The 15867-nt window shown below is 38.0% G+C and overlaps 1 protein-coding gene across 1 annotated transcript in view; it reads left to right on the forward strand.

The window, feature by feature from the left end:
- The first annotated feature begins 971 nt into the window (after positions 1 to 971).
- Positions 972 to 15867, forward strand: part of MSRB3 (methionine sulfoxide reductase B3) — an 823136-nt gene continuing 808240 nt past the window's right edge. The window contains exon 1 of the mRNA XM_044088063.1: positions 972 to 1129. The gene's annotated coding sequence lies outside the window, so the exon portion shown is untranslated. The remainder of the gene's footprint in view (positions 1130 to 15867) is intronic.

Here is a 15867-nt window from a genome sequence, read left to right on the forward strand (position 1 = left end):
TCTTTGATCTGACAGTATTTTGCTTGTTATTCCTTTGTTGACCAGGCTAATCCCTCTAGGCAAGGCAAGTAGCCTCTTTTCAGAGAAGACTCAAGGTGGTATTTATACCACTAGGGGAAATTTGGTCAGGATACTGGTGAACTATCCCTAATCTTTTTGATAAGTGCTGGTGAATCTTTTACATCCACTTAAGCTACCACCAACTCAAGGAGACGGGATCTTGGTTTAATGTTTCTTTGCTAATCAAGCAAAAGTGCTAATCACATCACCCTTTTTAGAAACAGCTTGATAGAAAGATCTATTGATTTTTAAGGCTAAGATTTAATAGCATTCTCCTAACAAAGGTTATGCAAGTAATTCCACATTAGGTAATGTGTATCACATGGATATTCCACCGAAAACACCACGTGAGGTATTAGCTACAAAGTAAGGTAAAAATAGGATAAACAACAAGTACAGCGTGCATTTTGGTATGTGTTAAAGCAACAGGTTAACAATTGCTCTGAATGGCCTGCAAAATTCTGTTCTGTTCTTGTAGTTTTAGAATGGCCATTCTAGCATATCCAAAGGGTGTGGAAAGACAGACAGTTTGTTGACTTGTATTTTGTAAGACTTGCAAGACTTCTGCATTTTGTAGTCACAATGTTGAAATATATTCCCTAAAAAGCAAATGGTGCTCTATTCCTTATAAAGCAAGAAGTGCTAAGAATATATGCTTTATCTTGCTTTCACTTTTGTTGCTCTGCCTTTAAAGGCTTCTTTTCTGTCTCACTTTTCTCACTGTTGAAGCAGACATAATCCTTGTGGAATGCATTTGAGGCAAAGGCTGATGACTCCAGAGATAGTTTGAGTGACATTACTTTGTAGAAATGTGGACGATAAGGTGGGAGGATTCATGATGTCACAGCCAGAGGCTGTCCTTTGATGTCATTGGACAATTGCTTGCACAGTGTACAGCAGCTCTTGTAACCTGATCTAGTTCATCTGCAGTGAGAACCATATTTATCTGCATCTGCGATACTAGCACTGTGGGATTCTATTTAAGGTTATGATTGGATCATTCAGCCTGCAGCAAAGTCTTTATTAATCACTTTGTTGTCATTCCAGTTACTTCTGAAAGCAGGATAAGGTAAGTTTACACATTTGCTGCCAGAAATGCACTTGAATGTAAAATTAATTGTCACTTGTTTTTGGGTTCTAGACTTTTGTTATCGAGTCTCAGGCAGGATAATACAGGTAGTTACATATGTACTGTATTGGGAAAAGCACTTGCTTTATTTTTCTTAAGAACTTTTGTTTGCAGATCAAAACTACTGAGTGTGAAAGGATGAGAGAGAGAGAGAGAGAGAGAGAGAGAGAGGGGGTTAGGGAGAGACTGTTTTAAGTACTATTGTTGTGTCTCAAGTATTAAAAGGTAGCTGGAATTAAGCAGCTGCCTCAACTCACATCCAGTTTACTTATGTGTGATAGACCGCATTGTTTGAATTGTTGATATTTTATGACCTGCTTTAAACAGAAGTTGGTATTATTTCTTCTGTGCTGTAAAACTAAACAGCATTTTATCATGTAACAAATCTGTTGTCAGGTTTGCTCTATTTTATAATGAAACTTACTTTGATTAAGAGAAAAAAAGGAAATAAGCAGCAATTTTGGTATGTTCTTTGGCCTGTTTTCAGTCCTGCCATAAAGTATGAAAAAGTAATAGGATAGTTAACATGTGCTTTGAAAGTGTAACTTGAGGCTTAGTCATTCATTTGAGAGCAGGTGTGACGGAGTGCTCAGAAGGCATAATAAGTAGTGACCTTAAAGAAACTTTTAACTAAAACAATCATAACAAGCTGTTATGTTGTTCTAAATTGTTGATTAGCAGAACCCCTGCTATGCTGAACATGACCCAATGTAGCTTTATTGCGTGACCTCTGTACACCCACACCCATCTTTCTTTAATCTTGTGCTCTTCACATTGATTCATAAATACATACTAGGCTAGCTACCTTTGTGGGCCATTTTAAGCCTAGCCAATTTCCCTTTCATTTACTTCATGTACTTTTCTGACCAAACCCCTCTAAGACTAACTCTCACCTTCCTTTCTTAATACACATTGCATAAAATTGTTACAGTCATTTATTTGCAGGATAGTTCATGCATCACACAAAGAAGACCTCTGTTTTGGGGTGTGGTTGGAAATTGCCCATCTACTCCTATTCCAAGCAAAGGGACATATTAGGTACCTCAACCCATGAAAATCTCATTGCTCACTGAGATGTTTATTGAAAGAGGATATCCATCTAACCTAGTCCACTCACTGAACAATGAGATTTTCATGGGTTGGAGTACAAAATATATCCCTTTGTTGGGAATAGGATTAGATGGATATCAGGGAAGGTTCAGTAATATAAATCCCAACAATATATTATAGGAAAATGAACCCACTGGAGATGAAAATGGTGAGCCCAATGAAAGTAACAGGGACAAAAATGAATACCCCATAGCCCTTGTACTTCAATACAATACCAGTTCCAAAATAATTAAAAATATAATTTACAACTATTGGAACATCCTCACAAGTGACGAAAAAATCAGAAATATAGTTGGACTAAAGCCTATGTTCATTTTTAAAAGGGCAAGTAACATTAACAGTATGTTAGAAACGAGCAAATCTACCATCACTTTTAAGAGTTTAAAAGGAAATACCAAGTGTGGTAGACACAATCTATGTAAATACATCTTCAACAATAGATGCCTCTCCTTATGTAACAAACTCAGTTTTAGTATGTATGCACAGGATGGTAACTGTTTTAGTAAGGAACTTGTGTATTTGGCGGTGTGTTCCACCTGCCCAGCATTTTATGTGGGGAAGACCGAGAAGCATTTAAGGAAATGGATCTACGAACACTTTTATGATATTTCCAAACAAAATGAAAACAGTGCACTTTATAGACATTCTATTCAATGTCAAAATTTTAAGTGCTTTTTATTTTCTATTTTAGAAAAAGTTTCACTGAGACCCGAGGGGGACCCTGGAAGGACATTTTAGAAGTCAAAGAATTGGCTTGGATTATAAGATTAGATGCCACATGTACACCTGGCATCAGTGACAATATTTCTGTAGTGCCTATACTTAAGAAAAAAGCTCTTAAATTATAACTTAGCTTTAAATAGTGATGTTTTTCATTAAGATACTTTTTATTCAAGATTACTTATTTTATTAATGTTGTTTCATATTTTTGTATTTTAATATATTTTACAAAGTTATTTTTTTTTAAATTGGCACTTTTTATATATTTTTATGGTTATAATCCTTTGTATTATTTCTAATGAAAATTTTGTTGAAGTCTTATTCAAATGCTTACATGAATGTTCAGTAAAATGGGTTAGAAATGGTTCACAGCATGGTTTTTCTTTAAAAAAAGTATATTGAATTATTTAATCTCATTACCTAATTTCATTTGACTAATTTGATTAATTGATTAAGGGTATATATGTTGTGCCTCTGAGACCATTTCAATATGTTCTGAGGAAGTCTGCACTATTTTGTACCAGATGAAAAGCAAACAGTTAATTTCTGTGCTTAAAGTTCATTGCTTTGATTAAATAAAATGTTGTGGCTCCTTTTAAGTTGCGGGATTCCTTTCTGGAGTTGGTCAGTTGAGCTGGTGCATCTCAGTAGTGGACTTTTCATTGATATTATTAGTTTTGGTGTTTTTGTTTTATCCACTACTTGTTTAAACCAACTAACCTCTAAGAACAACTTTCCACCTCCCATACTGCCTGCATGATATCCTTTTGTACACAAATCTATCCCCCAGAGATTGGCATGTACATTATTGCTTTGCTATATACTTGACACTATTGTCATGGAGTAGGATGCCTTTATCACTAACTCATTTAGGTTCTGTAGACTTCCTTCACTATATCACCAAACAACTACCCCACTTTCTTCTCCACTTTCTGAACTGGTGCCCCTCTACAGTGTAAAGTCTAAATGATCTCCAATCTCAGATCATACTAACTTGCCACTATTTAATTGTTTCAAACATAACTTAATTTCTGTTTTCAAGCCCTGCAGGAGTCTGAATGACAGTTACTACTAATGCGCACAATCAAGAAATAAAACTCTCCGTTTTGAAACACTCCGTTCAAGCCTTTCCATTGTTTTCCTCTCTTAATAAACAACCACAGTCTCCCATCTGTGGGTCCAAATCAAGGTTTGCCCTTTCTGGGAGAATTGGAAACTATGTCTGGAGACTCTTCTCCAAATGTATAATCACATACTCATACTGGCCAAAATCTTTGATTTCCACTTAGTGAAGCACCTGCACTACCTATGATGCACATAGAAAACTCTGGTAAACTCTGTGTATTTCCTCATACCCTTCTCTGTCATCTCTGAACTTGCATGTGTGTGAATGCACTATAATGTAATATAATGTAATATTAATAGGGAATGTTTGCATGTGTTACACTTGATTTCCATCTATCCAACATTCAGAAGCCTTATCTGCTTGCATATAAACTATACCAGTCCAAGATGGACAGTGATATATTGGTGAGTATACAGTCCCGGCTTGGATGCTGGTGAACCTGAGATTATCACCAAGGTTCCATCTCCACTGCAGTTTGACGCCATTCCTCTGTGCTGAATATAATGGACAGTCAAAGCTCCAGCATTCCAGTTCAAATTCATTGGGTGCCAAACTAATGTCCATGTTCCCTTTGCCTTTTAAATAGTTGTCTGTCAGTTGTTGCAGAGGTTAAGGTTATCAGCTGTAGTACTTGTGGTCATACCTCTCAACCAGTCAGCACAAGAAATTTGAAAAAAACTTAAAATAATGGGGAACAAAGGCCCAACAAGAGGGACAGATTTTAAATATTGGTCATATAAACTTAGAAAGTTGCTAGAATAGCAGGATTTGTACAAGTATGCATTTTTGAAGGCTATGAAGTCTGAAACTGAAATGTATGCCATTATTTAGTGACTTCAATCCTCAGTGATTTGTCAGAAAACCACAAATACGTGCAGATGAAAAATATGAGGCATAAATCTAGACATTCTGTGAAAATCTGGACAGTTGGGAGGTATGCTTATGGTACAGGGCTTAATTCCCAAAGCCCCCATTTGTCTAGTGTGTGACTTTGAGCATGTCACTTAACCAGATGTTGCTGTAGGTCCTTGCAAAGGAACTGTGTGTCCAATGGGCCCACCTGGTTAACAAATAGGTATTATTATTTTGCTGTTAGCAATGTAAACCCATAAGGACTCTTTTTCATTCTCTAAATGCTCTTCTCATGAGACCATGGGTACAATTATTCACTAGTAGTGTTTCAGCAATTCAGACACTCTAAAATTTCTACAAAAGACAGTCAGTAGTCCACCATAAACAAATGAGTCTTTTACTACCATCCCAAACCTCGAAACAGTACTGTCCAAGTGTCAGTAGCAGGTTATTGGTAATGGGCCAAACTGAGAAGTAATGCTCTGGGAGACAAGAGGGATCACACACAACAAACAGCAAACTTGAAGCTGCAAACAGTTTTTAATAAATCCAACTGAGCACTTTCCTCCCAAAACAGCCACGGGACTTCATCAGAATGCAAGACTTCTTTTTATATGTGATTATACTATGATTAGACATTTAAACCTATCTTACCCATTAATATAAAACAGGACACACTAGCAAAAAAATAAATAAAAAAAATATACAAAAATATATACCATATAATATAAAAATATCAAATAGTTATTAAAGCTTTAAAAGTAATAAATTACAATTTTGCTGAATGAAGTTTCAGCATTGATTGAATGGACAAAAATTCATTTAAACCTGGTGGGGAGTTGGATTTAAGCTTGAGCTACCAAAATGTATTGCTTATATTCAAGTTTTTTTTCCCAATCTCCCCCATGCGGGTTCGTATTAACTTTCTCTAAAATGGCCATCACTCAACTGAACGTGTTAAAACAGAGCATTATTACTGTTCGTGTCCTTTGTATTGTAGTGCTCATAAATTCTGTTATTTTGTGGCATTTCAGTATTTCATAATAAATAGGGCAGGCTGAATGCTTGGCCACATATGCTATGCCCTCAGTAGAACAATTACCTTTCTGAAGTGACAAGGTGGAATTAAATGTATTGTCAAGTATTAAAAAATTCATCTTCCAAAGTAAATGAACATTGCGTACAGGAACTAAATTTAGGGGTCCCCATTTTTTTCTTATTACTTTTAATAACTTCACTATTTTTGTTACTCTCAAAAATATTCTTCAAATTGCGTGTTTTAAATACAAAATTGGGAATTTGCTCTCATAATACTACAATTTTTACTTACAATATTATTAACCTATTTTGAGTTGTCACTATATGGGTGAGAGACTAGTGACTGGAGCGGACCTCAATGGGCATGTTGGTGAAGTGAACAGAGGGGATGAGGAAGTGATGGTTAGGTATAGTGTTAAGGAGAGGAATGCAAAAGGTCAGATGATTGCGGATTTTGCGAAAAGGATGGATATGGCTGTGGTGAATATGTATTTTAAGAAGAGGGAGTAGCATAGGGTGACGTACAAGAGTGGAGGAAGGTGCACACAGGTGGATTATATCCCATGTAGGAGGGCCAGTCTGAAGGAGATTGGAGACTGTAAAGTGGTGACAGGGGCAAGTCTAGTTAAGCAGCATAGAATGGTGGTCTGTAGGATGACGTTGGTGATCAAGAAGAGGAGGAGGAGGAGTGTGAAAGCAGTGCCAAGGATTAAATGGTGAAAGCTAAAAAAGGGTGATTGTGAAGTGGAGTTCAGGGAAGTTAAGACAGGCACTGGGAGGCAGTGAAGAGTTACCGAATAGCTGGGTAACTACAGCAGAGCAAGTAAGGGAGACTGCTAGAAAGGTGCTTGGTGTGACATCTGGACAGAGGAAGGAGGACAAGGAGACCTGGTGGTGGAATGAGGAAGTACAGGAGAGTATACAGAGGAAGAGGCTGGCGAAGAAGAAGTGGGATTGTCAAAGAGATGAAGAAAGTAGACACGAGTATAAGGAGATGAGACTTATGGCAAAGAGAGAGGTGGCAAAGGCTAAGGATAAGGCATATGGAGAGTTGTATGAGAGACTGGACACTAAAGAGGGAGAAAAGGACCTGTACCGGTTGGCTAGACAGAGGGACAGAGCTGGGAAACATGTGCAGCAGGTAAGGGTGATAAAGGATAGTGAGGGAAACGTACTCACAAGTGAGGAGAGTGTGTTGAGTAGATGGAAAGAATACTTTGAAGGGCTGATGAATGAAGAGAATGAGAGAGAAAGAAGGTTGGATGATGTGGGGGTAGTGAATCAGGAAGTGAAACAGATTAGTAAGGAGGAAGTAAGGACAGCTATGAAGGGGATGAAGAATGGAAAGGCTGCTGGCCCAGATGACATACCAGTGGAAGCATGGAAGTGCTTAGGTGAAATGGCAGTCCAATTTTTAACCAGATTGTTTAATGAAATTTTGGAAAGTCAGAGGATGCCTGAGGAGTGGAGAAAAAGTGTTTTGGTACCTATCTTTAAGAATAAGGGTGATGTGCAGAGCTGCAGTAACTACAGAGGGATAAAATTGATCAGTCACAGCTTGAAGTTATGGGAAAGAGTAGTGGAAGCTAGGTTAAGAAGGGAGGTGATGATTAGTGATCAGCAGTATGGTTTCATGCCAGGAAAGAGCACTACAGATGCAATATTTGCTCTGAGAGTGTTGTTGGAGAAATATAGAGAAGGTCAGAAGGAGTTGCATTGTGTCTTTGTGGACTTAGAGAAAGCATATGACAGGGTGTCTAGAGAGGAGTTGTGGTATTGTATGAGGAAGTGGGACTGTCAGAGAAGTATGTAAGAGTGGTACAGGATATGTACAAGGGTAGTGTGACATTGGTGAGGACTGTGGCGGGAGTGACAGAGGCGTTTAAGGTGGAGGTGGAATTACATCAAGGATCAGCTTTGAGCCCTTTCTTATTTGCAGTAGTGATGGACAGGTTGACAGATGAGATCAGACAAGACGCCCCATGGACTATGATGTTTGCAGATGACATTGTGATATGTAGTAAGAGTAGGGACCAGGTTGAGGAGACCCTGGAGAGGTGGAGATATGCTTTAGAGAGGAAAGGAATGAAGGTCAGCAGGGCTAAGACAGAATATATGTGTGTAAATGTGAGGGAGGGTAGAAGAATGGTGAGGATGCAGGGAGTAGAGTTGGTAAAGGTGGATGAGTTTAAGTACTTAGGATCAACAGTTCAGAGTAATGGTGAGTGTGGAAGAGAGGTGAAGAAGAGAGTACAGTCAGGGTGGAATGGGTGGTGAAGAGTGTCAGGAGTGATTTGTGACAGACGGGTACCAGTAAGAGTGAAAGGGAAGGTCTACAAGAGGGTAGTGAGACCAGCTATGTTATATGGGTTGGAGGCGGTGACATTGACGAAAAGGCAGGAGTCAGAGCTCGATGTGGCAGAGTTAAAGATGTTAAGATTTGCACTGGGTGTGACTAGGATGGACAGGATTAGGAATCAGTATATTAGAGGGTCAGCTCAGGTTGGACAGTTTGGAGACAAAGCAGGAGAGGCGAGATTGGGTTGGTTTGGACATGTGCTGAGGAGGGATGCTGGGCATAATGGGAAAAGGATGCTAAGGATGGAGCTGCAAGGTAAGAGGAAAAGAGGAAGGCCTAACATAAGGTTTATGGATGCGGTGAGAGAGGACATGCAGGTGGTTGGTGTGAAAGAGCATGATACAGAGGACAGGAAGAAACAGAAACAGATGATCCACTGTGGCGACCCCTAACTGGAACAGCCGAAAGAAGATGATGATGACTATATGGTACTACCAGGGCTCTTTCACAAAACAGAATCATGTTTTGTAACTTGCACAGTACTGGGTTCTTGATTTTCATGTTCACACTGCTGGGTGGCAAGTCCTGCTGCAGTTGTTCGTCACTAGGGCAGCCATGCACGTGCACAGCATACTCACACCTATGGCCAGTTTAGAATGTCCAATCCACATACTGCATATTCTTGGAATGTTGAAGGAAACAGGAACACCCGGAAAAAAAATGTGAATATAGGGAGGATCTGCAGATTCCACATAGAAGGCACCCTAGATATGAACTGAACCAGAGAACATGTTTTTGAATATATAATAAGAACTAGAGTAGTAAGTAAAAAATGTACATCATTATAAATATTATGAGCAAATAATTAGCATACAAAATTGTTCAGGATTCCAAAATTAGTTAATTAAAATACCATTCATGCAGTCTTTTTAAAGATGAAAATGACAGACAACCTTATAGAAGTAATTGTTTACACCATGTACAAGGTTTGTTGGGCTTGCTAGTTGCACTTGTCAAAGCTATAAAATAAAATAAAATTTAGAACAGCTGTTAAAAGTGTACAAATAAATTAAAGAAATAAATAAATTAAAAAAAATACATGTATTTATATAATGTGATGAAAAAAAATTAGATATTTTATTAATACTGTATTGTTTATTTATTTATCTTTGTTTATTAGGAAAGTCAAACTGGGATAAAACCCTTTTTCGGCGCCAGTTTTGACATAGACATAAAATACAATTATATGATACTGTAAGAAATACAAGATATAAGTAAATGTACATACATGAGAGAAAAAAATACAACACCTTTCATAAACATCATTTAGAATCAGGGCATGTACATAGCTGGTATAGTTATATACTATGTTGAACATTCATTAGAAATCGACACAGGTTTGTATATGACAGATGTGCAGCACTGAAGTGATAATAATATTACCTGCGATTTCTAGGAATTAAATAATGAAAAGAGGACGCAGCTTAGCTATGGAAATATTACAAAGGCGGCTGATGATGCAGTGTAGTATGATATGTCTGCAGTAAAGCAACTATGGAAGTATTGTTACATTTAAGAAGTAAAGTCATTTAGGAAAGTAAGAATAGCTGGGGACCACTTGGACTATTATAAGGAGTATTAGTTTTGGATAAATGAGGTGAGAGAGAAAAAGAGAGAGTGGTGAAACTGTGACAGAGCGAGGACAGTGAGATAGTGGTTGGTCTGATTAGAGAGTCGAGGAGACTGAGATAAAATATCTGATATGCTGGGACAAAATAAAAAAATTTCTTAAATTATCCCCAGCCTTAGATTTTAATTAAACGAATTACTTCTTGCAGTGAGGTAAGAATGCTACACACTGTGCCACTGTACCACTGATTTATTATTGTTTTATGAGTTATTTATTTTATGTGTATTTTGCATTTGTTTTAATTGGGTAAGTACACTGTCAAATGACCCTTTTCAGGCATAACCTAGGCTTCGTGCAACATAAATCTGTTACATGAAAAGTGTAATATGTATTGTTGCAATGAAAGCCATTGTATGTACATTGTAGCATATTAATCAGCACCATATTATTACAACAAATGATCCCTTCTGGCTATAATATCCTTAGACTTGATTGACCAAAAAGAAAAAGAGGAGGAATCTCCATACTCTACTCCAGTCGCATCTCCCAAATGAGTCCCAAACTAGCTTTACCCTCCTTCTCAACAGCTGACTCCTACTGACCAACTGCAAACTTAATAATTTCAACACCATTACTGTCGTAGCAATCTATATTCCCCTGGTGATAATATTAACATACTTGAAAACATCCTATCTCACCTCTCTCAGACCATCGACAAACAAAACAATTGTAATAGGAGATGTAAATATAGACTGGCTTTCATTACAAACTCCCAACACTACTTCCTGTATTAATCTGCATGGGTTTCAGCAGCTAATAACAACCCCTACCTATATTAATAAATCTCACTTACCTAGCTCTCTTTTTGACTGGTTATTGGTCTCCCACCCTCAAAACTATCATAACCCCCAAACCCTTCCAAATGCCCTCAGTGACCTGTGCCCAATAAAAGTTACCAGACATGCTCCCCACCTTACCAAACCAAACAAATGTATTACCACCCGCACACTTTCACACTTCTGTCCTGACTCCTTCATTTACCAACTCTCTGCAATGAACTGGTCTAACCTCACCACTCTTCCCTTAGATGAAGCTGTCCACTCCTTTAACACTACCTTCCTAAACATTCTTAAATCCCTTGCTCCTCTATGCACAATTAGAATTAAATCCAGCACTGTTCTTTGGCTTACTAAATCTACCCGAACCCTCATGAAAGATTAGGACAGAATATGGAAAATGTGGACTAAAACTAGGACCCCTTCTCTCCTTCAGAAATATAAAGAACTCAGAAATAAAATTAAAAAATCATCCATAATGACAAAACAAACTTCTACGCCAATCCTCCCTCTACTCTAAAATCAGACCCGAAAAAATTCTGGCCCTCCATCAGTCAGATCTACATCCAGAAAACCCTTCCCCTCCAAACCCATGTCCTAACACAACCCCTGAAGACATAGCCAATAAATTTAACAATCATTTTATAAACTCAATAACCACCTTAATAAATTCTCTCCCCCCACCCCAGCAACAATGCTAGCACCCTCACAAACTCCATACCTCTTTCCAACCATTCTTATTTTTTCTCTCTTAAAGCAGTATCAACTAACTATAACTCTGAACCTCTTGCCTATCCTGTATCTATCTTGATCAATCAATCTATTTCTGAATCCTACGTCCCCACTGTTTGAAAAACTTCTTTACTTTACCTATTCACAAAGGTGGTAACTCCTCAGACATATCTAACTTTAGACCAATTGCCATACTCTCTGCTCTCTCCAAAATCCTAGAGAAATACATTCACAAGCAGGTAATGCATTACCTTCACCAGGAAAACCTTCTCACACCCACTCAACATGGATTCCGTCCCAAGCATAGTACAACTACTGCACTTATATCCTTCATCAACACAGTTTCTCTTGCTCGTGATAACAATAAACTTGTCTTATGCCTATTCCTTGACCTCTCTAAAGCCTTTGGCACTGTCTCTCACCCTCTCCTTCTTGACAAACTAACTTATATTTTCTCCCCCTACTATCTCCTGGTTCTCCAGCTATCTCTCTACCCGCAAGCAATCAGTTAAATGGCTCTCTGCACTATCGCCCCCTCACTGTACAAATGGGTGTCCCCAAGGGGTCCATACTCGGACCACTACTCAATTTCACCAACTTGCTCTACTCCTCTTGTCCCCAGTCATCTCTTGTGCAATATGCTGATGACTCTACTGTTATAACCATTGCTGACAACCCAACTGACCTCCAGTCAACTACCCAGGCGTCTTTCCACACCATTGAGACATGGCGTAGTGATAACAAACTAATACTTAATCCAAAGAAAACTAAGCTTCTACTCTTCTTCTCCAAATACCTCACCACACTCAAAAGTACATTTACCATTTTATCTAGCAACAACACCATCATCTCAGCTGAACCTAGTACTAAATTGTTAGGTGTCACAATAGATGACCAGCTTAAGTTTGATCTACATATTACCAACTCTATAAAAAAACTCATCAGAAACCTGGACACCTTTTCTGCAACAAGAAATAGTTAACAAACACAGCCCGAAAAACTCTCTCTCATGCTTTACTACTTCCAACACTCCTATACAGCTGTCACATATTCACAAACAAACCTAAACTCTACACTCATTTCCAAACTTGAAACTACCTACAACAAGGTTGCCAGATTTGCAGCGAACCAAACCTACAAGTCACACCACTGCTTAGCACTCCAGCAACTGGACTGGCTAGAACTCCCTCATCTGCTCCAACAATACCAACTACAAATCATTTTCTCCATCCTCTATCTACCCTAGCCTCTCCTCCATCATAGTTAACTATTCCCCTGTTAGGACTCTACGCAGCTCAGACCAAGAATTATTACACATCTGCAAACCCAAAACCAAAATAAGATGTCTTCTCTATAGCTATAACCCAGCTACATCCTGGAACCAGCTCCCCTTGGAAATAAAGTCCCTTCACCATAGCAAGAGTTTCAAATTAGCTATAAGAAAATACCTCAAAAAAATGGTCTTGCTACTGTAGCCATCCACCCTGAAACTATTATAATTTCACCACATCAGTCTTAATGTATCTCTAACCTTGTACTCCTACCTATTCCTCCTTCCACTACTCCCCTTCCTCCCTCTCTAACCAGACTTGATTCATTCAGCTCCAAATTAACCTACTTTAACTAGTCTGTCTAAAAGGTCACCTCTACTCTAGTTCCCTTATATCTTCAACTAGCTATTTGAATATTCCTTCTTTTCTAAACTCCAAAACAACTTGGTACTACTCATTTTAAGGGATATGTAACTGGTTTCAAAATCTTTTCCTGACTATTAATTGATTTTGTACATAGCAGTTTAAATTATATTGTAACAAGTCTCATATTTTTCTGCTGATTGTGAATACTTTGTTTCTAAAATTGTATTCCCTAAGGAGCTTTTCTCCATGGGTCATGGCATAAAAGAGCCTAAAGTTGATTGTTAATACTTTGTTTCTTAAACTTAAAATTGTTTTCCCTGAGGAGCTTTTCTCTCCAGGTCTCTGCTGAAAATGAGACAAAAGCTCAGGCAGACTAACCCGGTTAACAAATGTAAAATAAATAAAAATAAATAAATAACTCTAACAAGATTTATAAAAATAAGTTTCTTTATAATCAGAACATACATTTATTTTATATCAGCAAAAACATATCTAGAGTACATATCTTTCTTTGGCAAACATGCTTCATTTCAAAGCTGATTTGTGAGTATGTTTTAGACAGATAATACTTAAAAGATGTAATTTGGAGTGTTAGTTGTGGGGAACAAATTAAATGCTGTATATCCAGGAGAACCTGTAACTAGCATTTTCTGAAGATGCTTTTTCAGGCTGTTACTAAAAGTTCTAAAATTACTGGTATTCCTTGTTATTTCTATAACATCATTTCATGTGGTGGGGGCAATTTTGTAGAAGGCTTCTTCATAGGTTCACAGGTGTGTACTAGGCTAATGGCCCTGGAGCCTTTACAAGCCTAGCCCATAGGATTACCGTGGCATCGTGCCACCCAACCTTAGTTCCTAGTGCCTCTGTCGAGTAGAGCCACTGGAGTTATCCCTGGGGTGAATTTTCTATTTCCCATCCACTCATTAAGATTTCTCTTGAAGAGGGCCAGTGAGGTGCTCTGCTTGACATGTATGGGAAGTCTATTCCATAGCATGGGCAGTCTCTGGGTTATGAACCTGTCCCTCCAGCATGTTCTTTTGATTGTGATAGTGAGGTTGAGGTCTCTGGAGGGTGTGGTGGGATTGTGATTTCTTTAGATGTAGCATTTCTAACAGAGTTGGGTCAGACATGGCTTTATAAGTCAAGCAGAGATCGCCTCTAAGTAGCTGATATGAAACAGAGAATAGTTGGAGTTTTTTGAGTCTGTCCATATAGGACAAGTGTTTAAGGCCTAGGATCATCTTTGTGAGGTACTTTTGCGGCCTCTCCAATTGTTGCAGGTGTCTAGTGGGGTACATGCCAAATGGGGCATTGTACTCGATGATTGGCCTAATGAGGGAAGAGTAGAGGGAGACAATGATCTCTTTCTTCCTGGATGCAAAACCCTAAGTAATGAGACGTGCCACATAGAAGGACTTTCTGACCACAGTGGCAACGTGGTGGTCAAAAGAGAGGTTGCTGTCAACCTGTGTTCCCAGATCTCTTATAACGCCTTCTGTGTTCACTGGACTACCATCAATGTGATAATTCAAGGGAACCGGGTTTTTCCCAAAGGGGATGACAAATTTTTTGGCATTGAGCTTAAGGCCATGGTTTTGACACCAGTCATTGGTCTCATTGAAGCCTTTCTGTAGGATGTCAGCATCATTTGGGACCAAAAAAGCGTAGAGATAGCAACAACTAGATAACACAGTCCGGATGGATGTGCAATAGACCACACTGCTCGTACACCAGGATACCAAAGATAAATTTAATGAGTCCACACAGTAAAAAATGCAGGTACAAGTACTGGTTAAGCGCTTTCAACTGTAATACACAGTCTTCCTCAGAACAATGCATTACACAAATTCATATCAATTTATACCCATCTAAATTGAATAATGGAATAACTACCTGCTGGAAACCGCCAAAAAGTCTTTTAAAGACATACCAACTAATATACAACCTATGTAGATTGTCAATACTGCACGTCTCAATACAACTTATAATAAAAGTGTCATAACCCCTGACATACACGTAAACCATACTGTATATGTCTAATGTCTGCAAAAAACTTGATTAACCATACTTAATAAAAATATATGTATGAGAGTAATTAAACTATCGTACAGTAATGTATTTCAGAGAGTGTAATGTAAGTGATTAAGAATATGATATATACTTATGCATAAAATATTAATTCAAAAACATAATTCATATGACAAAAATTCAAACAATACAATAAATAAAATATGTTGGTAAAATTAGTATCAATATGAGAAATATAATGATAAAAAACATCAAAATGCTATAAAAACATCGAGATGCTATGAAAACATCAATCCGTACTCCCATGTAGTTGGCAGACATAAATCATGAAAATATTAAAAATGGTTTGATGCTAATGAAATCATTCAGACCTGGTTTACGGGTCGAATCAGTTAATATCTGCCATCTACTTTCTTTAAGTGCTAATTCCATTTTCCAATTTCCTCCAAAAGGGGAAAATTGGACCTGATCTATAATACTGAAGTGAAAACTGTGATCACTGCCTTTCTCTAAAATATGCCTGTATAAAGCATTTTTTGTGTCGCATTTTTGTATCCTATACTGATGTTCATACATCTGCTTCTTCAACTGTCTTTCCGTTTTCCCTATGTAATGAGCATTGCATCGTTTGCAAAGGGCCACATATACAACGCCCTTAGTGTCACAA

The sequence above is a fragment of the Protopterus annectens genome, chromosome 11.part0 (assembly GCF_019279795.1).
Source record: "Protopterus annectens isolate FY-2018-M chromosome 11.part0, PAN1.0, whole genome shotgun sequence".
Classification (NCBI taxonomy): domain Eukaryota; kingdom Metazoa; phylum Chordata; order Ceratodontiformes; family Protopteridae; genus Protopterus; species Protopterus annectens.